The following is a 7130-nucleotide window of genomic DNA, read 5'->3' on the forward strand; positions in this document are numbered from 1 at the left end:
TAGAAAATAAATTGGTCAGAGCAAGGAACCATTACACAGGTTTTAATTACAATGGGCAAGCCTGTTTCTAAACTAATTATTCTTACATATAGAAATACATTTTAATAAAACTGGTATTTAGGATGTTTTTATTGTATCAGCTCACCACCAGTGATTCTGAAGCCATTCATCTGAATCCCCCCACGAGGAAAGATTATTATGCACAGTGGACACAAAATATGAAGAATTAAACTTTTTAAACACTAACTTTAAAAAACCAGTTTCTCATGCAGCTATGGCAGTAACTTTCCTGGAGACAAATTATATTGACCCTGCGTCTTAAAGTCTACGAGTTCGTTGCAAATATCCCGATTGAAGACCAAACAAACCACGTATATTTTCCCCTACCTTGTAGTTGGTACCACTCCCAGGATGACCTGCCCTCAACGGCACTTTGAAAGGCACAACCTTTTTTTTTTGAGAAAATCTGTTTTATTTGAGTAAGTGCTGCTGCTGTGGCCAATGAGAGCACGCATGGTGTGGGGAGAGGGGGCGGTTGGCGATGTCCCCTGAAAGGACCACGGTGACATTGATATCCAAGGAAATTCAAGCGCTTTCCCCAGCCTGCGACACTGCTCTTCACATGGGACTTCTTTGGTTCTTCGGCCAAAAAATGTTTTTTGGAGCATTAGGGACTTTGTTCATGCCACAACATTGCGTGGCCCCACCAGCACTCAATCCCCAGCTCTTCTGCAGGTACCCAAAAATAGGAGGGTTACCGTAATGTTGTTCTAGATCTTATCAGATCCGATCAACCCTCTGGATTTAATTGATTTTCCTTGTCTCTCCCCCCGCAGTCACAGCGCCCACCTCCTTCCCCAGGGACACTAACACGGGCCATCGTTTATTCCCAGATCTCCCAGCCCAGCGCAGTGCGGTGTGAGACGCGGGAATGTGAGGCTGCCCTTCATCGCCCTGTCTTGGTGAAACACGAGCAAGAAACTGTCTCGTTCAATCAGTCTGAATTTACTACATACCAGCACACTCGGAGCTCAGCTGCCAGACAAGAAAGGCTGCTTGTTTCGGGCAGGCTGGAGAAAACAATCAATTCTTCTTTAATGTAAGCTGAGGGAATTGTGAGCCTCCATGATTTATCTGGAATCGCAAAGCTACCTTTTCCTGCACAATCGTCTACAGCTTTCAGCAATAAAAAGTTGATTAAGGAAAGTCTATTACTAAGCATACCGGGCTGGTTCGATTCACCAGCTTTTCAGGCTGTTCCAAAGAAGCCAGTCAGGAGTTTTGCAGAGCCACTCTGCACAGGGCAGGCGCTCGTCCTAGCCCCTGCAACAGGACCTGCACCAGCACTCCCTGCTGCCCATCGGTGCTGCTGAAAACTGAGCACAGGTCTGGAATTCAAGCAGGCCTTAAAAAAATAATAATCATCATCATTTTCAATTCCATAATTGGACTAAATGTTTTAAACTGAAGTTAAAAATACCTGTGTCTTCAGCAGCTGAATTGCTGACAAGACTGGACACGTACACATAAATCGCAGCTAAAAGGCAGCAACACTCTCGTGGGTTAGACCTAAATCAAGGACAACACAACGTCTCAGGCACACGGTGTAAATCTAAAGCATTTCCATGCAGTTGTTACAGAAATAGTTGTTTTGCACCAGCACGGCCGAGAAGGAAGGAAGCAGCTGGTGACCTCCTAAATCACAGCCCCGCCGGTGGCACCCTGCAGCCATCAGAAATAAAATCACGAGCATCTTACGGTGCGAGAACTGGTCATTCCCTGTAAGAGCTTCCATTCAGAGAGGGGGGAGACACCAACAGTGGTGGAATTAAAGTCTTGGGCTAATTCTCTTTAAGAAGCCAAACTGGATGGTGTCTACATAAATACCCCTTCCCTACCAAATGGGAGATTTGGGTCTCCAGGAAAAGTCCGTCCCAACAGCCCGGCAAGGTGATGCGTGAAAAGGAGAGGTCTTCCAGGAGAGGGGAGGCTGCCTGGCCCGCTGGGATGTATGATGTACGCCAGCCTGCCCTGATGACTGTGTTATTCTGTGTGGAGGAATCCATAAAAATGCTAAAGCTAGTAAAAGAAGGCTGTTTTACCATACTTTTGCAACAGTGAAATTATTGGATTAAGGAGAAAAAAATACTTGAACTAATACATTCTCATTCTGCAATGGTAAGACGAATGAAACACTGGATTTCTTTAATCAGAAATTGTTACCAAAATGGTAATTTGCATTCTCAATTTGAGCTGAAGTTGCATGCACTCATTTAATCATCTGCATTGTAATGATAGTGTGTACTTGAATCAAAGGGTTTAATTATTTTTTTGAGTGTTACCAGTCACCGTTTACTTTAAATAGCTTAGGAAAAGATTGCATTTACTTGTTACTCTCTTTCTTAAACAATGTAAGAAGTTAAGAAGGACAAAAGTTATAATCATTTCCAGCATTTTATAACTAAGTTTACTGTGTGTTTTCCAGTAACACAGGAAAAGCTCCAAGAGGTTTCCAGGCTGCTCTTGGGGATGAACGTAGAGCATTATATATATATATATATATATATTATATATATATATAAAAATATATAATATATAAAATCTTAGTGGCCACACTGTTAAGTTTTATTTAATATTTTCCTTCAGTTTAACTCTCACAGTGAATTATTATAGGAATATACTGAAACTTTACTCACCCAAAGCTATTAACCACTGAATGACTTGCACAAATAATGCATTGCAGGATCAGGCCTTACCATAACCTGAGCTACTTACCTAAAAAAATAGTCAAATCACTTATAACTATATCCTGTCATTAGCAGCAGAAGTTACTCAATGGGGTAAAATTAACCATTTTTAATCAAGACTGATGCATTTTCCAGTGTTGCCTCCATACTCACCAGAGCTACTCTTTCATGGACTTCAATTTAATGCAATATTTGCCACACGTTAAAGCTTAAGCAAGAAATACAGCTTTAATCCTGGGTTAGTATATTTTCTTGAATAGCTTAAACAGCAGCAGGCTGGAATGGTATTATTAGGTTATGTGACAACTGCTGGTTTTTAAATTATACAGCACTTATTGAGTTACTGAAGCAGTTTGGGAAACTCATAGGCTGAGAGTGTAAATTAAGATTTAACACTAGATTAATCACTTTGTTTATTCGGGGGATTCTGAGTCCACACTTCACTGATATAAATGATGCATGTGGTCTGTTAACATTCCTTCAAAGTACGTTTCAAGCACATTCCCAGCTTTGCATATTTGCAGATAACTGGTTTGGAGTGAGATTTGCAAAGCTGACAAGTGACAAAAGGCTGTGGTGGCGCTGCTGATTGCTACCGGCACGACACCAGCAGCGGGTAGGGAGATCTGTGCTCCTCTGATAACTGCTGGGCCACCAAAAGCACCCCCTGGGGCCTGCCGAAAGCAATCTCAGGGAAGGCAGTGAAGCTCCCCAGAGGAGGCCTGAAAGCAGCTCCCCACACAAGCAGCTCCCCACCGGCAGCCCATTTCTGCATTTGTTGCTCCCAAGCTAGCCGTGACTTGGACAAACCTCTGTTAAAATCAGCAGACAACCTGCACCTGCAGCCGTAAGGCCTGCTCACGGCCACGGCACCACGTCCCCAGAGCCCCTCGGCTCCCCGCTCCCCAGCACTCTGAGGCCCTGGATGCTGGGTGCCACAGCACGGGGGGACGCAGCAAACTGCACCAACACTTTCTGTATTGAATTAATTTGAGAATTTTTAAAATGAGATTGGCAAAGGTGATTCGAAAAGCACTTCCCAGTAGGCCTCACTGCGATTTGTTTGCAAATGGAAGTAGAAAATGTAGGCCTGCAGACACAAGGGGACTGATAAACTAAGGTAACACTTTCAGAAATACAGTAATAGAGAAAACAGTGAAAAACTGAGGAGCACAGAAAATAAGGCAGGTTTGTAGTAATACGTGTTTTTAAACTTTCATGCTTAGGTATCAAGAAGGCAAAATGGAAAAGAGAATACGCACACAGAATGGGAAGTGGGTAAAAATGGAACTGAATTGTATTGGAGCTGGGTAAAAAATGTCAAAAGGAAATTCTGCGTGAAAAAACAATTAACATTTCTCACATTTCCTGCAACAATTTCATACATCTCTTAGAAGAGGCCCTCCTTCCTCTCCCCCGCCCCCCCTTTAATTTTATTTTCTGTAAAACAGGAATCTGTTCTGCTCTCCTGTATTCATTTTCACAAAGCAGTGAAGCTAAACAGAAAACAGACTGAAATGGATTTTTCCTGCTAGGTTGTTAATTAGCGGAGGGAGTATTTCTACATGACACAGTGCAGTAGATAATTTAATCAAGTCAAGACACAGCTTTCATTCTCCTGTCATGCCCTCCGTGTGTTGTAGCACTCTAACACCCTACATGCAGCCTCCAGACTGAGCCCTGAATGCAGGTTTGTAGGGTTTGACCTCAAATTTACCTCGGATTTACTCAAATATTTACCCAATGCTTGACCTCAAAATGAAAATTCTGCTACAGGAATTTCCACTGGCTAGAAGGGGATAAAATAATCTCCCCCTAAAAGTATAATTTCATTTAGTGTTACTGAGATTCAGATATCAAGGGGAAATAACATGGGAAAAAATATATATATATATCAGTCTATGACAAAGTAACCCACAAGCCCTACACCATGTGTTGCTTTACATTTCCTGCGCCCGCTGGCTGGCAGTGCGGTCACACCTAAATAGAGATTTATGGCTCTTTAAAGCGTAATGACTAGAAAGACCCAAAAGCAGCCATTTCACATAAATAAGCATTTAGGGAGTTATTTAAGAACTGTAAGAACTTTATGATACCTATTACATCCTATTGAGTCAATCACTCAGGAGTCCCTAAATGCAGATTTAAGCCATCAGCAGCGCGTGCTTATTTAGGTGGGAGCTGGGAAGTGGAGCACGGAGCTGTCGCAGATCCCGAGGCCCCTTTGGGGTGCCAGCCCGCCCCGCGAAGGGACACCTCGAGCCACCGAGCAGGGGCAGAGCACGGCCCCGCTGCAATCCCTTTGTCACCACCACGCAGTTGCTTCTGCCTAAGAAACACGTCCATTGTGCTCGTTTGGGAACTGGAGATGGCCAGAGGTAAAAAAAAAAAAGTGATAAAGTTACCTCGCTCCCTGCTCTCCCCCTGGTCTCCCTTTGTGCTTCAGGGTGGGGGTGTCACAGAAACCCTGCTCCTCCGGTGTACTGCTGCTCTCCTTCAGTGTGCCTCAGGAGAAAGAGACAAAACCGTCCTCAATAGCCGGGCCTTTGCTAACAGCGAGTGGTGGGATTGCTTCCCTCCGTTTCTCCAGTGCCATCTTCAGGGAAGACGATATTTGCTGGTGGGGGGGAAGAGCCAGGCTGGCTGGAGGCCAAAATAACCCCAAAGGAAGTGCGTCCTGCATTCAGCATGCTGCAGACTAGCAGGGTTATTTACCCAAATTTAGAACTGATTGTGTTTAAACAGACACCCAACTGATCCGAAATATTTATTTCTCTCAGGCTAAACATTTGCCTGTGAATAGCCTGATAAAAATCACATGGACTTCTATAAACAGTCATGACCTGTAATTTACTTTTTAAAACTGCTCACACTGTGGACTATAAAATTGGATTTTGGATAATATCACGGCAAGGAGAGGAACTGTCAGAGTGATTTTATATGAAGAGACAACATTAATTGCACTTTCTGAGCATCGAAAGGCGAGGGCCCTGCCGGCTTCTGAGGGTGCCATCCCCTGCTCCGAGCCGCTGCTGCTGGGACACAGCTTTGGGAGCGATAAATTTGGGATAGCAGAGGGGAAACGGAGCTGGAGACAGGCTAAGGACGAAGGTATGCCATCACCACACCGTCTGCAAAGCAGCATGGCCCAAGTGCCCGCATGGCCAGGCTGGGCCCTGGCTCCCAGCTGCAAGGTGATGGCTTTGTCCCAGCAGAGCCACGCTGCAGGTGGAGCATCCCTGAGGGAAAACAGCCCTCTCCCCCTGCAGGAGGGCAGGCGGGACCCAGCAGAAGGCCTGCAGCAGTGGGGGGCCTACAAGTGCCTTCAGCACCGTCCCCTGGCACCGCCGGTTTCGCGGTGCAGACACAGGCTGTTCCACTAGAGAGCAACATCAGCCTGTCTTTTCCCTTCGTGGCCGAAAGAAATCTCTCTCCAGCCGGGAAAAGGGCTCACCTCAGCCTTCTGCTCTGCCAGCAGGCCCCCTGTGCCCCTACAGCACCCCATTCACCTCACGCTTGCCCCGTCCAGAAACACCAGCACAGCTCTCTAGCAAAGAGCACCTTGTGTCGCTTCATGTTAAGGCAATGTGTTTTAATCGGACCTATTAGAACAGGAATATAGCTAGAAAACTGCTCACAGCAGTTGAGCCTGGACCAGGTGTACTTCTTCTCAGACAAAAAGTTCCCAGAAGTTTGCACTGACAAATAAATCCGACTTGGCTGGCTGCTAAGCTTTAAGAAGGCTTTTCCCAATTACAACAGGCAACATTTACCAGAGGTGGATGCAGGGATCACCAGCACAGGAGCTGCCTATTAATCAGCAGAGGACAGGTGCTGGTTTTTAAGACACTTTATGCCGGCCCTGTTGAGTAAGCCCTATATTTTCAGTTTTCATCTAATTACTTCACCAGTCACAGAAGGTCTATCTCCATACACCTCCATGTTCCCTTATGAAAGGCAGAATTTAATTAAAAACAGGGGTTTATGCCTATGCACCTTCTTTTTAAAAGGGGAGAACTGGTATCAAGAAGCAGGGCAGGTACCACTACTGCCGACCCACACAGCTTTGCTGTGAGACTTATGATATTTAGTATTCTTAAAGCTTAATCTCTTAAAACCCTGTGATTGCAGAAAATTGCAGATTTCATTTTAAAAAGTCAGCTCTGAGCCTTGTGCTAAAAAGACTCAGGCTAGAGGGAAATAACAATAATCCCAAATGCAATTGCATTTAACCTTTTCCAGCCCCATCCTGCAGAGCTCCTGTGGCACAACACTGATGGGCTGTGATGTCGCAACACCCCTGGAATAAAGAAATGGAAACTCCTACTTTGCTTTAGCCCAAACGCTTTGTCCTGGCAAGTGCATGTTTTGTAACAAAGCCAG

This window comes from Cygnus olor, chromosome 9 (assembly GCF_009769625.2).
Source record: "Cygnus olor isolate bCygOlo1 chromosome 9, bCygOlo1.pri.v2, whole genome shotgun sequence".
Taxonomy (NCBI): Eukaryota; Metazoa; Chordata; class Aves; order Anseriformes; family Anatidae; genus Cygnus; species Cygnus olor.